Source organism: Aythya fuligula, chromosome 23, assembly GCF_009819795.1.
Source record: "Aythya fuligula isolate bAytFul2 chromosome 23, bAytFul2.pri, whole genome shotgun sequence".
Lineage (NCBI taxonomy): Eukaryota > Metazoa > Chordata > Aves > Anseriformes > Anatidae > Aythya > Aythya fuligula.
The window spans coordinates 2,225,418-2,241,909 of NC_045581.1; positions in this window are offsets into that span (position 1 = coordinate 2,225,418).

Below are 16,492 nucleotides of genomic sequence, written 5' to 3' on the forward strand. Positions count from 1 at the left end.
CTCAACATTTATCTGCTTAGGCTGAAGCTTTCCAATTCTCCAGGCTGTGCAGAGGAGGACAAGTAGCTCCATTCCCCTTGGAGACATTCTCATTTAAAGGTAGAGGGCGAGAGTGCTCTTGCAGAGCACCCTGCTTGGGGATGCTGATCTTTAGGCTCGGGGTTTATTCAGCCTTGGAACGGTTGTTCCCTCTTCAGTGGCCTGAGTTGGTCACAGTATCTCACAACATCCCAGGGGGACATTTTTCTTCTTTCTTTCTCAAAAGAGATCGCAGAACTGCTTGTGCTGTGTGACAGGGAGACAGGAGAAGGCTGATCCCATAATATGCCCAGGAACTGCAAGACATCATTTCTCATATCACAGGAAAATGGCCCACGGCCATCAAAAGGAAAAAAAAAAAAAAAAGATGCTCTAATAGCAGCCCATTATCTCATGACAATGGCTCTGTTAACACAGGCTAACCCTTCCGATGTGCTTAGAAATCTGAGAAAGGAAATGAAAGGTGCTGTCGGTAAGGAGAGCTTGTATTTAGTGTTTCTGTCCAAGTGGAGAAACGGGAAGTGGAATTTGAGACAGCAGTTCTGCAGGCTTAAAGAAATAGATTGAAAAATGCATTAGGAGTGCGGAAACAGCATAAAACATGTTGCAGTTTGGCTCATTTGGAATTCCAGTCATAGAGGCAGCAACACTGTGGAGGATTTAGCTTGCCAATCAACATCTTATTTATTTCCTCTGAACAGGATATCTTTATTCTGTGTCCGTTGCTGCCTCCAACACCTATGGAGATTGCAAAATCAAGCAATATGGCTCATTTTTTTTGTTTGCTTGGTTTGTTTGTCCATAGCAGCATGAGATGCAGGAAAATATCAATACTTCAGAAAGAGCTCCTTGGCACTGTGGAAGACTCTTTCACCTCCAGGTCACCCAGCTGTGTCTGGCTCAGATACAGGGATTACACAGCAGTGAAACTAGAGCTTAGCTTGCTAGGGATCATCTGCTTCGTCTTGGGTTGAAATATCCTCCTAAGTGCCTTAGGCTGGGGTGGATGAGAATAAGAGTGAAGCAATTTAGAGGAGGACAAAGACAGACTGGAAAATAAAATCCAGTGTTCCTGTCCCACATCCTCACCACTTGAAGCGGGAGCCCAGATGTGCATGGTTTATGTCTGGTGGCCTGCATGAAATGAGTTATGGCCCATTGCTCAAACCGAGAGCTGCTCCCAGCTGGCTGCACTGGAGCCAGGCCCTGCTGAGGCTACAAGGCTGAAAGCCTGGGGTGGTCAATGGGGTCCTATTTACAGCCCTAGTATGTGATGTCCATGGGAATGCAACCCAGTAGTCAGGGCAACAAGAAGCTTTATATTGTTTCAGAAAAATCAAACAGAAACAACTGTTTGAGGTTGGGGTAGTAAGGGGGGAAGCTCTTCCAGAATTCCCAGGGTGGGAGAAAGCATTCAAATTCTCATTTTCATTCTCTTCAAGAAAGAAACCTTTTCCAGCAGTTGTTACTTCAGAAAAGATCCTGATCCTTTCACTAGCCCTCCCTGAATCAAACAAAGAACAAGGTTCACTTAAATGAAAGCCATCACTCAGAATGTTTAATACATAAAATAGATGTCATGAAATGAAAAACATACTGGACCTGTTTCTTCTATGAAGTATTTAGATTTCCCTATTCAAAACAAAGTTTTATGATTGTTTTTCCTTGAAAAATATTTGAACTCTACTAGAAAAAATAGTCCAACTTTCCAAAAAGAGACATCAGAAAATAATTTTGGATTCCAATAATTGTAATACTATGTTTTGTTTGGGATTTTGGAACTGGAAAAAAATAGGCTTTCTGTGGGAAAAAAAAATAAATAAATACAGTAAATCCAAGACAGTAGGGAGGAAAGCCACATGCCAAAATTTTAGCATGGATTTTTTTTTTTGCTTCCAAAAATCAAGAATCACAGCTTAGGTTGAAAAGAAACAAACAGCATCATTTCAAGTGAATGTATTGAAGCACAGCCAACTGTTCTCGTTTCAGTTGTTCTCTCACCCTCTCAAAGTTTCATGTTTCTCCTATTTAAATAAAAAACTAGAGCAACAAAACAATCCTGCTTGCTTGAAACATGTCTAACCAAAGGCTTAGCCACCACATTTTCTGTGGGAAAGATCTTTGTTTCCTGCTGAGCTCTGTGATGGTCCAAGCTTCTTTGTGGTCAGTGGAGCTCTGCCTTTTAGACTTTCTGGCAACCAGGCTCAGAAATCATTGAGGGTAAAGGTTTTGTACAGATTCTGAAGGAGAGCTGTTTACAAAGAATAGCACCATGAATTCCTATTAAATTAAGGTCTCATCCTGCAGGACCTCTGATACGCTGATTATCTTCAATTCTCTATTCCTTCACAGCTTCTGTTCATCACATTGCACCTTCAGCCAACACCATCTGTGGTAGCACCAGCTGTCCTTTTGTACATCCCTGCAGTAGGTCCCAAAGCACTTCACAAGCCACACCATTGTGACATCCCTTCTCACCTCTGGGAGGACTGAGACCCACAAGCAGTTACAAGGCTCAACAGCGTTCTTAGTAGGTAGAGCCTGATGAGGCTGAGGACTTACAATGGTGGATCAGCCACTCAGGACCCAATTGAGCTCAGGTGCTGATGAACTGGGTGCTGCCATCTGACAAAGAACAATGCTGTACCCCAAAATAAAACACAGCTGTGTTATGGATAAAACACAACTGTGGTAAAAGGGCCACACAGCAGGAAGATAACAGACCTGCCACAGATTTGCCTTGCAAGTCCACCAGGCCACTATAACCTTCAGGGGAGCATCAAGGCCTACCCCAAAAAGCTTCAGAAGGAGAAAAGGCTCTGTGCTTTTACTGAAGCAGTGAAAGCCTGCCCAGGGTGTGTCACAGTTAAAACCCATGGACCACAATGACCCACAGATACTGCTTAGGAAAGCTGGCATCTAGGCCTAAGTGGAACTAGCGTGACCCAGAAGCTTGCTTCATCTTTTCTGCATGGAAGTCAGTCCCATCCAAACAGACGCTTTTTCTTTCTTCTGTTCATTTGTTTCATCCTTCTGGAAAAACAAGATAAAATATCAGTCACTTTTTAGCGTGGGGCATCAGGGGAAGGAATCCTATTGATAATAAGTGCTGATGAAGAGGGAGAGTGGGAAGCACATCTGCAGAGGATACTTTCTGATAGATTATTGTCTGCTGGGTGTCGCAGGCCCATTTCCTCCCATCAGAATTCTGCTGGTGGAAGCACTCCCGGGAGACACAGCTCCACATCTGTACACAACACCAGAGCTTACAAGAAATGTGAATCCTGGCTTTCAAATGCCAGTAATGAGAGAAGAGCGGGGGAGTAAGAAATGCTTCTTTTATTAATCAAATTCCCCCCTCTCATCTGCACTGCCTGCCACCATCCATTCTGGAGAGCGTCATCGAAGTGTGAGGGCATGCCAGCCTAGCTGCTTGTGAAGTCTATCGGTAGAGTAGCCTCAGGTACCACATACTCAATTTGACGCTGATACCACTGCCAGGGTTCAGGCAGCTAATGGAGGACTGTGTTTAGCTGCCTGGAGGGGTGATCCATCACATGGAGCTCAGGCTTGACTGCGAATGGAGGATGCCAGGCTCATGAGAGCGATACCAACCAGGGTAGATAGTGTGAGGACAAGGGAAGAGAACATTCATACTGATCTGTTTAATTCCTAACCCATCACCCCTGAGCACCAAAATGCTGAAATGCCCAAGGGGAGAATGCAGCCTAGGGCAGATGCAGACTGGCAAAGAGGAAGCTGTCAGGAAATATAAGGGAAGAGCAACTCATCCAGACATGGACAAGGTCAGAAATCAAAGATCTCCTAATGTACTCTGGCAGAGGGGGAAAAACAATATCATTTTTCTGCAAGAGGAATGGATAAAATTCAAACAAAATGGGGATGTAGGGGAAAATTATGGGATCTGGGTCTCAGCTGGGTTTCCAGTGATCCTCCTCTTGGTCAGTGGTGGCTGACATCAAGGACCAGTCATTCCTGGGAGCTCAAACAAACAATACAGCCATTAATTGCTCACAGGACAGAGTTGCCCATCTGGGACCAGTAACAACCAGTCGCAAGTTTTCCAATTCTTGTTGTAACCAATAGAATGGAGAGGGTATTGGGCTGAGTGTCCAGCAGCAGCACCTTTGCCCCAGGCTTCCACATACTGCTGGCTTACTGAGGCTTGAGTACAACATAAGGGAAGGAGAGTGTCCAGGCACCTGTGCTGTTTCAGCACAATGCCTCTGCTGACAAGCACAAACCAAAATCTTGTCAGCACCAAAGCAGAGGTGAGTTTCCTTCAGACTGTGGCTCAGGTTCCCAGCACAGCCATTTCCCTGCCGTGCCTCACTGTTCCCTTAATCACCCAAGTCTGCAGATGGTGCTGTCTCTCCAGTGACTGGGATAAGTGACATCGGGGACACAGGGCAGCGGCCACCTGCAACACCCCTGGTGACCTCAGGCTGTCAGCTCATTTCACTGGTGTCAGTGGTGGCCAGCACCAGCTGCTGCTCGCTCCCAGGCTGGCATGCTTCACGTTTCCTACTTTTTCTTTTTTTTTTTTTTGTGATTTCTTTGACAAGCCATTGGGTTCAGCTGCAAAGCCTCAGCTTCTCCCTGGCCTATGAGAGATATCATTTACATCCTCTGAAACCAGGCAGCTGGCAGATGAACCGAGTATCAAGGTATCACCTGTGGATGATACCAGAAGTGGAACACTCATGGTCCAGGGATGTGAAAACCCTGCACACTGCCCTTCTACTGCAACTTTTTTCTCTCTCTCCAGTGCACCTCTTTGGGGGTTCACTGACTCCTGCGAAACAAATGTAGGGTTCACATACATCATAGCATTTTGCAGCCACTTGCTGGCTATGTATACTCTAAAGTTAAACTGAATAACTGATGGGCTCCCATTCAGGACACCGTGCAACTGTGGTGTCAGGCCTGAGAAGCTGTATCTGAGCACTACTCCTTGTTGTAAAATTCCGAAGAGTGTGGGTTGTGGGAAGACCCAGATCTGCATTAGGTATGATTCAAATCACTTGCAAGAGGTGACTTGTACAAATGTCTAACTGGAAAGCAGGATCAGGAAAAAGAGGTTTTGTCCTCTGCAATGCAAAAAAGTGCAATGCAAATTGTAAGTGACTTACCCCAAATCACTGCAGGCACTTTCAACACAGCACTCTCCAAATTACTGCAGGACCCTCTGTAGGCTGGAGCCCTTTCTGATCCATGTACATTATTATTCTGAGAGGAGCCATTGCCAACTTGACTTGAGGGTAAAAGGATTTGTGTAACTTTCTGTGGCCCTGTTGCCAACAAGAACACGTGGCATCTATTAGCATCAGCAGAAGTGATGAACCTGCACCTGTGAGGGAAAAAAAATGCAAACCCCTAGATAAAACTGACCCCCATGTAAAGGATAATACATTTGAAGCTTTTAATCAATCCCATTAAAGAGAAGTGGTATCTACACTGCTGTAAGCAAACTGCTACCTGCAACACTGCCAGGCTGGCTTAGACAAGCATGTTGATCCTTGAAGCCTTTTTCAGATGTAGAGATTGCCTTGTGCTGAGGTGATATTGAATTGATTCAAAACAAATTTTAGGATGTTTCAGGCATTAAAGTTCTTCAGGAAGGTCAGTGGTTATATGGTACAAGCTGCTCCTTTTCAATCTACCCTTTAGTTTCAATTTACAGTTCTGTAGAGAAACATAGAGTGCTCTGATTCCTGGTTTTAAAAGAAAATAAAACAAACTCGTGGTGAGCATGGGGAGAAATCTTTGAATTTGATTGTAGCAACTTCTCTGCCTGTGTCAGTAGCTGGTCCTTGGATCTCATGTCTAAAAGCACATTCTTTGCTGTTGTGAGATTAAAGAAAATTGCAAAACCAAAGGAATGCTGCTGCACCCAGACCTTCCTGGTTTAGAGGCTGCAGCCTGCTCCCTTACCTCTGGGAATGTGATAGCCATCAAGGGACCTGGGGAATCCAGGGGGGAGGCAGTGGGGCTATGGAGAGAAAGTTAAAGACTTGCAGGTGTGGGAATGGACTTTTGTATTCAGCATTACAAAAAAGGTCATCCATCTGACTATTTTCATGGGCTATTGAAGAGAGAAATGTGACAGGGAATGATATGAGGCATGAGCCTGCCAAAAGTGGGAGCAGATGGGGCTGTGGATAAGGGCTGCTGGAAGTCTCCTGGAGGACAAGGTGGTGAAGCACTGGAATGATGGAAGTGTGTTAATGAGATGGATGTGCAGGAGTGGAAAATGGTAGTGGTGCTTTGACCATGATGGTCAAAGGATTCCATGGAGACAAGGTTTGCAAGGAGCGGTAATAGCTTCTATTAGAACAATTGGTATCATTGAGGTGAAAAAAATGACTAGCTTTTGAGAAAGCAGACATTGCAGAGCCATGAGAAGGAAATCGGGGTGAAGTATTTCAAAAAGTACATGCAGAGAGAACCTGACATATGCATTCATATAGCTAGTAGGCAGGTTGCTAGACGTTTTCTTCTCTGATGTTCTTTCATACCATTTCCATTCATGCAGGCAGGGTGTAAAATTTTTCTGAATCACAGTGGAATGACTCACATTTCCCTTGTTCTCATGTTTACTTATGTAAAAGATAAGAGAAAGCTCAGGACAGATGGAGCTGTATCCTTGCTACTCTTGCAACATGCACTTTTTTTCTTCAGTGTCCAGGACCACTCCTATGCACTGCAGCAATATATTGGTGCAGTGGGCCAGACAGGAGGTGTACAGATGGTGTGAATCAAATCAAATATCCTCAAGGTGAAAGCCAGAGTTCTCTACTTATGGAGAAATGGAAAATTCACTTATTTGAAGACAGCAAGGTGGAGGTAATTTTCATTGCTAGAGGTAGCTACTAGAGGGAAACATGGTCACACTCTCTCTCAAGCTAAGGCCACCTAGTTCATGGCAACATGGCCATAATACCTCTCAAATCATGAGCAAAATGAATGCATTCGCATCAGACTCGGGTGAAAGGAGATCACTAACCTAGCTGAATCTCCAGCAGACCCTGATATCCTCACATCTGCTTCCTGCAAACCTGTGCTTGCAAGATAATGCAGGTGGTCCCGCGCTTCCTCCGCTGCTCTGCAAGTCATGGGTTACTCTGAGAAGCCTGAAGGGCCTGTCATTTTTCCAATACTTGAAAAAACAACTTTTCTGCTGTCATCTTCGCCCCATTATTCTCCACGGCGGCCCATTAGAAGGAAGGTTTAATTCGCAGTCTTTCTCCACATTCTTTTCAGCAGAAGGGACTAGGCACTTTTTGTTAGCTTCCTCAGTGACCTCCTTGGTCCTCTGCTTTCCCTCTTTTCTAGCTTGTTTGCAAACTGAATTGCTGCTTTTATTTCTTAAAAGGGCTAATGACCTCTCTTAGTAGCACATCTTAGAAGTGCTGCTTGTCGCAGGTTATTTAGCATTTCAATGCCAGCATACAGTGTAAAACTGCACCAGTACTCTTTTCAGTTTTTCACTACCGGTAGTTAAGTCAGCTTGATTTGTTTCAGAGGCTTTTTTTTTCCTTTTATTTGTTTGTTTGTTTGTTTGTTAGAGAATCTAAAAGGCCAAAACACACAAGCAGTTTACGTTATTAGGACACAAGGAAACAGCCTCAAGCAGTGCAAGGGGAGGTTTAGATTAGATATCAGGGAAAAAGAAATTTCTTAGAAAGGGTGGGTAGGCATCGAGACGGGTTGGAGTGGTGGAGTTGCCATCCCTGGAGGTATGGGCATGGAGCTTAGGGACATGGTTTGGTGGTGGACTTGGTAGCATGATGTTTGGACTTGAGGATCTTATGTGTCTTTTCCAACTTAAATGGTCCTATGGTTCCGTGATTTCTTTTCTGACCACCAGTAGCTGGTTTCAGGCAGTAGTAGTATTTCTCCTCTTCAATAGGACAGAAAACAAGTGCAAATTTGATGGAAACCTTTGAGACATGAAAGCAGAAACAGACAATTCTGTCCCTCTCACTTGTCTTTAGAGAAAGCAGGACCATGAATCAGAGAGAAATTGCTTTAATTTTGCTATGTATTAATAATACTCTATTTCATTTATTGTGAGCAAGAGGAATACAGACCTCCCCTGCCTCCTGCTACATTCATAATTTATCCCCAGCCAATTAACTTCTTCTGCTGGAGAATTAATAAACTATTATATTACTGATGCCAAAAAGGGGGTATGGCATTCTCTGTCTTTCTGACAGTGTTGTGAGAAGTTATGTCTATGACTGCAGCAGCAAGAAGAGTTTTCTGAATTTCCTTTTGTACCAAGCGGCAGGAGGTGACACCTTGTAGGAATTACTTCTCAATTTTTAGCCTATTACTAACTTTGTGGTCACCCTGATCTGGTTTTTCTCAAAATCCTGATACCAATCTCCATCCCTCAAATTCTTCAGAGTCAGTGGAGGTGCTGAGGTCAATTAAAGAGGTTAAATGGTGAATTGTCCATGTTTGCCTCATCACTAAGATGCACAGTAACTTTAGACATTCAAGAAATTAAAGGCAGCACTTAAGTTCAGGGTAGGATTCATCTCACTTAGCTACAAGTCAGTGAAGTATGCTGCTACAGCTGAAGTAGACCCTACAGACTGCTTTCAAAGTCAGTGAAGAGAAATAGGCACTGTGAGGAGCAATTCTTCTCTCCAGTGTAGACATCTACTTCAAGAGGACATAAAGCACACTCCAGGAAGTACTGGCTCTATCAACCAGACCTGCACCAGGGTGGCCTGTACTGCAAGTATCTGTGTGCAATGGAGAAGGCTCCATTTTTGTGCAGTCTAGTCTAAATCCTTTCTGAAGGACACCCATGCCACCTTCTCTTGAGGTGGGTGAGGTGTGGAGGAGGCTCCATGACCGGCTCATTGTGGTGCCAGCCTCTCAGCCAGCTCTTGGGCTGAGTCTCACGACCCAGGTGTGTCAGTGCATGGCAGAGTACATGCGGAGAGGCAGCCTCAGACTACAGTGATAAGGTGCTTTGTGATCCCAGGATGCCTTTTGCAAGATACCACAGACATCTGCTCCCAAGTGAACTCTTCAGTTCCCTCCCTACCTCTTCACAATGATCTGCACACCGAACCCACCCATTGCCAAGGGACTGCTGATGGGAGCCACCTCTCTCTTTCAGTTGCTGCAACTATTCCTGACCCTTATGCAATACAAAAAGTTTTTAGGGCAGTAAACATAGTTTATTTCCACCAGAGAAGCCACTCTGCAGTGTCATGGTTATAAGCAGCTTTTATACTGCCTCAGATCTGCACACCCTATGCCCTCATAGGAGCTGTAAAGCAGGGGATGGTGTCAAACAAAGCCATGGCTCTGCCAAGCAGGTTCTTGTTCGGAAATGTGGCTTTGTTTACACTTGAGCTTTTTGAGAGAATGCATGTTTTCTGCAAGCAAAAATTTCTTAGACCAACAATACCTCTTTTGTTTTGGCTAGAAATAGTTCTAGGGGCCTGACCGCCCATCATCAGAGGCCAGGCTGTTTTCTTTTCACAGAAGCAGTAACGCAGTAGCCAGCCACCAAACAACATCCCACCCCACCACCTCCACCCCCAATCTTGCTTTCAGTGTTTCAATGAAATCTGAACTAGAGAAACAACTGTTTAAATATTTGTTTAGTTTCTGCAGTGATAAAATCCTCCCTGCTCCGCAGCGGACTGAAGGCTCAATTTCTGGCTCATGTAAAGTTTTATTTAAAAACTGAAATGTCCATGTAAACAAAGTAGAAGTGCTATTGTTTCTGAAGTCAGCTCTGGGCTTTTCTCTATGGTAACCTCACAGAAGGTAATTAGGGAGCCATAGCAACAGCTACACCTCCTAGCATACTGTCTGCTCTCTCCCAATACTGTGCAAGCTCCAAAACATACAGGCAAGCAACCTGGGGATGCTGAGCTGCTTTACATTGTGTAAGAGGCAATTGATGTTTCCCAACATCACTTGGGGCTTTGTTTTTGACAACGTTGTTTATTTCTGCTCCTTTTTTCGGAACAGAGTCACCGGCCAGAAGCTGTGAGCGTGTGTCCCTGCCTTAAGAGGCCAGCCAGACGTTCTGTGTGCCTGCCCATCCTCGCTGGCTGAATTACCACAGGCTGGGCTCGCATCTGTGTCCTGCAGCCGGTTCTGCACTGGGGGTGATGTTCTATACCTGGGAAGGTATTGTGGCCTCAGCTCTCCCCAGGTTTGAGCTGTGGGCTTTGTAGCTTGTGGGATTTTGCTCCATTGCTGGTTCAGGTTTTATCAAGCTTGGAGTTACCTGATTTGTATTGTTGTCAATGTCCTGTTGTTCCCTGGCCACCACACTGGTACCCACTCCTCCACAGTGGGTCCCCTCTCATCACTTGTATAAAACAGGTTCTCTCCCCAAAATGTAGCCTGGCAAAAAAACTCTGAGCGGGGGTGGAAAAGCAGTGAAGCTTTGTGCTAGATGTGACATCCAAACACTGAAAACAGTGATTATCTCCATCTCTCCACGGGTGTCTTTCCGTTTGTAAAATGGGCCAATAACATTGTTCTGCTTTATGAAATTCTTACAGGAGACATCCAAAAACTCTGTGGTGGGTGTCTCATTAAGGCCTCACTGTGCATGAACTTTTCCATTGAAAATACTCCAAGTTTCCTTAGAAAAGGGCAAAAAACCTGCCCTAACAAGGTGACAGTTTTCATCCCTCTCTTACAGAACAGTTATTTGTAAACTGCAATGGCGGGCAAAATATTGCAAGCAAGGCAAGTTTGACCATATAAATTGGATGTCACCCTCCTCTGAGATGCAATAGTGCAAGACACAAGACACGGTTGTCCTAAGTAACACTAGCAGTGCACTTACCCCAGCCAGCATTCATGGAAAACATCACCTTGGCCTGCCAGAGTGTAACTTCCAAAAAACAAAGAATAGTGGGCCCCAAAGGAGGTTACTGTCTTTTGATGGATAATTCTTTTGACACAGGAATCTCTTGCAGGAGCACAATATGCTGACAATAAATTAAAGAGGCACGGATGGAAAAGCCCTTTTAGTACTTGGACATAGAGTGGGATTCTGGGACCTAGGTTTCATCCCTCATTTTTCTCTAATACACAATTCTCAGGTTGCTTCATGTGTCTCTTATCTCAATTTCATGCCTGAAAAAGGGGACAAACCAAGGCCTGGTGATAGAAATGCCCCTGCCAGAGCTGTTACTGCTAGTCCACATACCTAGAAAGGGCACTACATCTCCCAACACCTCCCCACTCTCTTTAATTTGGTGGCCATCTTCCATCTGTGCAAGAAAAATTTTACTCACCTGGATAAGTACAGACCTTGAGGTGTTTCTTCTTCACTAGTGAATGTGCTATGGTGGTTTAGAGAACACCAGTTCTTGGTGCTGTCACACCAGTTCAATGACCAGGCACTGAGGATCAAAGGGGAAGAAAAGAGAGGAGAAGAGAGAACATCTGCCTTCCATGTGCCTCTTGTATCTGACCCCAGACATCCAGGACAGCAGCAGCAATTTCTGCTAAAAAGAAGAATGATTTAGAGTGTATTTAAGCCTATCCACCCACTTAAGCAAAGTATTTAGATGCAACAGGTCTGCTGGTTTGGAGCTGACAGGCGTTTACTTTATGAAGACATGAAAGCTGTAATTTTCCATAATGAATAGCAACTGCTTATTAGCTGATCACTCCTTTCCTAATTTTGTTTTATATGCAGTCTTCACTGAAATGCAGGCGTTCAGCTGCAGGTGGGAGATAGGAAGTAAACTTCAATATGCAGGAAGAAAGAAGGGAGTATATTAGAAAAATGCAGCAAAATAAATTAAAACATTTTGCAGAAAGGGGTCAGGGGAGGCAAGTTCAGGAAACATTCTCCTGTCTGGACCAGCATTTCAGTCTGACTCACTTGCAGGTAGGAGCACAGTGCTTTTCAGTCTCCACTCCAAAGCACCATGTATCTGATATTGCTGAATGCAGCTGTTCAAGACCAGGACTGGACACACAGTTCTAATTTCTCCTCCTCAAGTTCTGTTATAGAAACATGGAGTTGAGTCAATTCAAGGACCTAAGTGGCACCCAGTGATTCAGCATTGCTTCTGAGAAGAGTGCACTGCAAATGCATCTCTGCCTGCCTGTTATTGCCATTGGATTTCTGTTTGTGATACTGTTGAGCCACTCCTACAGCTCTGTGTTTCCCTGAATGATCCCATAAATGAACACGATTTGAGTGTTTTGTGATGTCTCACTTATTGGAAGGAATGGATCTTTTTCTTCTCCCCACAAGAGCCTAACAGGTCCCAGTACTGTAATTACCATCAGATGATCCAGATGGGAATGAGACAGGTGGGTCTGAAGATAAAGAACAAGCAGCTACACCGTAGTCATCACAAACACTGAAGCCTAAATAGGACTCTGGGGCTGTCTCCACAGGAAGGATGGCTCTGAATGGCTCATGACACTCTTGTGCCCTCTTGACAGTCCTATTAGTGTTATCAAGAGACTGGCAGAGCAACACAAGGGTTTGAACTGTCATTGTTCACCTTGCAATCATTCTGCAAGGGGAATATCATAATCTTCCAGGCTGTCCATCTGTCCATCAGGGAACAATATTCCACCTCCAAGGAAAGAAGAGTGGAGAAATGTCTTGATGAGGACCATTAAAGTATATATGGAGTCACCCTGACTTATTTTACCATGTTCCCATCCCAACCAAGTTCTGTTTATTCCAAATTCTTTGTTCCATTGTTTGCAAGTGATATAATGCAGACTTCTGGTTCCTGCTCTTGTCTTTACAAGACTTTACTGAAGGAGATACAGTGGAGAGTGATGGTAGCTGGACACAGTGCTTTTCTCCACCTACATCACACAGAGCAATGGTTCCACCGAAGAGTTAAATGCACACAGAAGCGATCAGCTTTGGAAGGTGCAATTACCTACAGAAACTATTGTCAGACACTACAACCTTAATCATTACCTTATAGTCCGATCTATACAGGCAAACTCAGGAGCCCAGGAAATGTTTCCCGATACGTGAAGAGGAGCAAACAGGTTAATGGAGCGGTGGCAGCCAGCTCCCACCCTGCTGACAGCCCGGGGAGGACCGGGGGCCGTGGGGGCTGAGGACGGCGCTGCCAGGCAGCAGCGAAGCCCAGCACATGCTCGGTGGCAGCACGCTGCGGGCAAAGCAATCTCGACACAGGGAATTTTCGCTTAATTTAATTTCTTGCCAATTAACACCAACTCCTGATGCCTGATTAGGGTATTGAGAAAAAAAATAAAAATAAAAAAAGAGAGAGAGAGAGAATACAAATAAAAACCATTTAAGGAAACACATTATCTCCCACTCCCTGGGGCTCAGTTAGAGCCAAGCACCTCTCTCCACACCCATCTGACTCTCAGCTCCCCCCGTTTTCACCACATTTCCCTCCCAGTCCCTTCAGTGGGGTGACAGGCTGCACGTAGTAAGGGTTTCTGCTGCTCTTTGCTTCTTGCTGGTTTTCCTCCACTCAGCATGGGTCACCCGTGGCTGCAGCCCCTCAGCGGTTTGGTGCGGGTCCCTCAGGGGTGTCTGTGTGACGGTGCAGGCCACCCACAGGCCACAGCCCCTCAGGGGTGTCCCTTTGGGGTGTCCATGTCCCCCCACTCCGCCAGCCAGCTGTACCCGGTTCCCCTCAGGCACCCCCAGGCCTCCAGTCCTCCCGGCCCTGCCACCACCCCAGGCTGCCATTTACACCAAGGCAGCACCGAGCACCAGCAGACCTCAGAGTCTGAGGTTACGATATTAATAAACATCCTGCTGCCACTTTGTTGAAACGACGATGGGCTGATTGCATTAAGCGCCCTGTCAGCCATTCATTAAATGCCTGATTGAAGGCTGTCACCGATGTCTCTTCTCTTTTAATTAAAATGGGCGCCTTTGAAGCCGGGCCTGAGGCCTGCGTGTGGGGCTGGGCAGGGCATGGCAGCAGGTGCAGCCCTGGGCTCCTGCTGTGGGCTCCGGGCAGGGGGAGCCCAAGGAGGCCCCTTCCCCTTCCCCTGCTCCTCTCACTCCCCTTTGCCTGGCTTTGGAGAGAGTGTTAATTAAACAGCATTTCAAGGATTCATCTGCTGAGGCTCCTTTCTTAATTAGCACACCCTGTTAGCAGTAAAGCTCTGTAACACAAACAAGGTTTTTTATATATCTTCCCATTTTTTTCTCTTGCATTCGCCGTGGAGATAATGGAAGATGGATGATGCATGGGTCTTTCAGCTGATTAGGAGCCAAATTTTCGTTTTCTCTGTCCCTTTCTGTTTTGGTGTTATGAATGCCTGAGTGCGGGAGATTTTGTCTGTGTGAACGAGTCTGGAAAGTGAAGCGTGTGCCCACGGAGGGCTCACTGATGAAGTGGTCTGGGTGGCAGTCAGCACACGCCGAGCGTGTTAACGTGGTGCAGGCAGGCTCCCAGAGGTGGCCCAAAAGACCAAAACAGCAATAGCAAAGCACAAATACATTCAGTCAGGAAAATGGTTTTGTCAGTGCTGAAATACACTATCCCGAGCCTTTCTGCACGCTTCACTTACGGGGGACAGCATTAACCCTGCTGGAAATCAGGGCACCTTGAGGAGTTGTTTCGATGCGGGCTGGGGAGGCAGAGCCCGAGCAGTGCCCACCCTGGCCAGGCTGCGGTTGTGGTGTGGAGGCAGCGGTGGCAGACACCTCTGAGCCCCATTTCTGCTCACTGCCTTAGGTGCAGGGGGTACCCTCAGAAGCAAACAGCGCAGCCCCAAATGCCGGGCACTTTGGAAGCCTTCGCCTTGGCCTGCGGCTCTGATTCATGCCACTGATATTTACAGCCATGTGCCTGTGGCTTGAAATGATAAAGGGTGGTAATTTCTGAGTTCTCCAGAAGAACACAAAGCCCAAATATTATATTCAAGGATAGAGTCTCCAAAAACCATATTAACAAGCTTTTCTTCATTATTCCTTTGATTTGCATAGTGCTGTCTTAATGCAGACTAAATGTAATTATTTCTCATTGCTGTTTTGCCTGTATTAGTAAAGGCTAATGCCACAGGGCCTTGTTCAAAAACTGCCTGTATAAATATTGTTAAAAATAAATGCATAGCATTAATTCTCCATCGTTCATGTCACTGTTTATTTAATGCTCTAAAAAGCTAATTACCACTAATTTTATTCTACATCTTCTTCAGGTCTTACAGTCTCGGCACTATAAGATAAAAGAATTAATTGTTAATTAGCATACCTTTTTTGGAGAACACTTTTTTCTTTATCAAAGATTACAAGAGGAAGAAAGGGAGGGGGAGGGGGCGAGGGAAAGGGAAGAAACGAAGCTCTCAATATTTCTGTCAGCTGTGGTGCCAAAAATGGTCTTTTTCTTAAACAACAACACAAAACTTTTATCTGGCCCTGGGGAGGAGATGTACAAGCTATGGTGTGTGAAGCCAATAAAAAGCACTGGTATTATTATTATTTTTTTCTTGCATTGAATGTCTGAACACATTGTACCCGACTGTGTCTGCAGCCTGATGGATTTGTAAAATGGGAAATGATGTCCCTGGAATTTTAGACATCCACCACCAAAAGCCAGGGTGCCCTTCACTATGTAACGACCTGGGAGGCAGAGTGAACATTACCATGAACATTAACTCTGAACATTAGCATGGCGGTATCACATTTGAAGGAGCACTGGTGGGAGATGCTAAGCATTGCAATGTGTCTTCCTAGCATCCTAATGCCCAGGGGAAGCCAGAGAAACCTCCAAGTCAGGCAGCCAGGCATGAGATGTTTCACATTACCACCTCAGAAAGTCTGAGACAGTCAAAACCATCATACAGAATTAGCTTTACAGCCAGGGCCATGCACCTGAAGCCGGTGCTTGTTGCCCAACTTTACTCATCCCCTCAGCCATAGCTGTGCCTCCTGGAGGCTGGTAACCTGCAGGTCCTGTGTAGAATGCATTCAGGTCATGGGGCAGAGGGACAACTGCAGCACGTACCACCCTGCAGTGCCAGTATGACTCCTGCACCCTTTTTATTCCAGGTTGTGGGGTGTCACGAGAGTTTGGTTGGCACAGACTACGCTACCCTCTGGGCTCACCCCTCTGCACAATGCTTTCCCTCCATGCCAAGGACAGGGTCCTGTAATATGGACAGATACAGAAAAGATGTTTCCATCTTTATATCCCTTTCTGGTGCCCTGCAAGGTCCCACTAGTCCAAAAGATGGAATTTCAAGGAAGGGATGAATCAGGGCTGGTGGGCTGCTGTGGGAAGGCAATGGTCCACGTCCTGCCCTCATTGCCAGAGACTTACCACCCACCTTCACTTTTTCACTTCAGTGCAGTTGCCTGTCTGACTCATCCATGTTTTAGGCAGAGATGTTTACAGTGAGCTTGACCTTGACATCAGCAGCCTTGCAAGTCACAGGAAAGGGCATTTCACTGACTTTGTCT